Raw genomic sequence first — 2382 nt, forward strand, 5'->3', positions numbered from 1 at the left:
AAGTGCATCCCCCTTTGGGAGCTGTCCTAGGACCTTAAATCACCCTGCACTAATGGTCTCTCTGTGGCTGCACCACAGAGATGAACAGAGAAATGGGGCCTCATTTGGGAAGCTCAGACACACTTAATTCTGCCTTATTAATAAGCCTCGCTGCTATAACCTTAACCGCTTTTACCGCAGGATCCACCTCAGAACACATTTTGCTGACGATTCCTCTTCACGGGCAGCTGATAACAACCAGGTTATTGATGTCATTAACTACATTAATCCCAAACAGAGCTGTTGGACTCCCCCCTCTGGCCGTTTTCCACCAGTCGATTGTTTCATTAACCAATGCACCAATCAAGCTCCCAAGGCACTCTCTATACCCAGTAAACACAGGTCCAACCTCACCCAAGGAGAAAATCAGGCACTCCAGTCTCTCCGCAACAGGGATGATATCATCATCAAACCAGCGGACAAAGGAGGCGCTGTTGTGGTGTGGCGTAAGGATCTATATATCTTTGAAGCCTCTAGACAACTAACTGACACTTCTGCCTACCTCCCTCTCCAACAGGACCCTACCACTGACTACCAAAAGGAAGTGGTATCCACCGTTTCCCTTCTTATCAGCAGTAACGAGCTCCCCCAGGAGGTGAACCGGCTCATCATGGAACATCCGCAGGTATCTCAATTTTACCTCCTCCCCAAAATCCACAAACCGGACACCCCTGGACGCCCCATCGTATCAGCATGTAACTGTCCCACTACTTACATCTCAGCCTTTCTCGACAGCCTCATGAGACTGCTGGTTGAAGGTCTTCTGTCATACATCAAAGACACCAACCATGCACTCCAACTTTTTAATGATTTCCAATTTCAGGGCACCGAATGCTACATTTTTACCATGGATATCACATCTCTTTACACCGTCATTCCCCATAATGACGGCCTTACAGCCCTCAAGCACACGCTGGACAAACGCACACCCTGGTACGCCATGCAGAATTGGTTCTCACACTGAACGCATTCTCCTTCAATAATCTTTTTTACCAACAGGTGAGTGGAGTTGCCATGGGCACCAGAATGGGACCCAGCTATGACAACATCTTTGTTGGCTGGGTAGAAGAACGCTTCTTCACTTCCTACACTGGCTATGTCCCTGACCTCTACGAGCGATATATTGATGACTGCGTCGGTGCCGCCACATGCTCCAACGATCAGCTTGAGTGCTTCCTGCAACATTTCACCAACTTCCACCCATCCCTCAAATATACGGTTAACATATCTTCCACTACTCTTCCGTTTCTAGACATCAACTACCCCTGACTCTCCACTTCGGTTTATTACAAACCCACGGATTCACACAGCTATCTCTTGTATAGCTCATTTCACCCCAAACATACAAAAACTCTCTCCCTTTTTCACAGTTCCTTCGGCTACGACAACTATGCAGCGATGACATCGACTTCGAGAACCAAGCCCTCAAAATGTACTCCTTTTTCATCGACAGAGGATACCCCAGCAGTGTTATTGACAAGGCCCTTGCCCGAGCCAAAAACACCCCTCGGACCATCAACCCAATCAGGAACTCCCGCTGTAACAACTGCATTTCTTTGGTGCTTCCCTACCACCCTAACACACTTCCTATCCCCAGGACTATTAACGACAACTTTTCCATCCTACAGGATGATCCCTCCGTTGGGGCCCTCTTTTCTGACCGCCCCATCATCTCATATCACCGATCACCTAATCTGCGCAACCTTCTTGTTCACAGCTCCCTTGACCGCCCTCAGCAACCATCCATACTAGGTACTTCCCCTTGCAACAGAGCTTGCTGTATCACCTGCAAGTACACATCCAACAACACACACATTCAAGGCCCCTCAGGACAATTCCGGATCACCAGATGGCATCTTGTACCTCCAGCAAACTTATTTACTGTATCTCTTGCAGTAAATGCCCAGTTTCTCTCTACATTGGGGAAACAGGAAGGAGACTTGGAGACCGCTTCAGAGAACACGTCAGGGCTGTGAAGATTAAAGATCTCTCCAAGCCCATTATTTCTCATTTCACCTCTGACGACCACGACCACTCTAATCTCTCCATCTGTGTTCTCAAAGATGGTTTTCCGAACTCATACATCATAAAGACTACCGAAACCAAACTTATCCTGCAGCTAGGATCACACCTTCCCCCTTCTCTTAACGACAGACTACTATTCTACTAAATTTTCTCCATTCATTGGAAGTTTCATTTCACACCTTTCTACACCTATCCTGACTCCACACCTCTTGATTGGCCTCTCTTTCTGTCCTGTGCTCCCGCCTCTAACCCGTCCCCCCTGCAAGCCTTTGCTCTCCCACTACATTACCTTTGCCTACTGCCTTGTCTCTCTCACAC

Source organism: Atractosteus spatula, chromosome 10, assembly GCF_055471065.1.
Source record: "Atractosteus spatula isolate fAtrSpa1 chromosome 10, fAtrSpa1.hap1, whole genome shotgun sequence".
Taxonomy (NCBI): Eukaryota; Metazoa; Chordata; class Actinopteri; order Semionotiformes; family Lepisosteidae; genus Atractosteus; species Atractosteus spatula.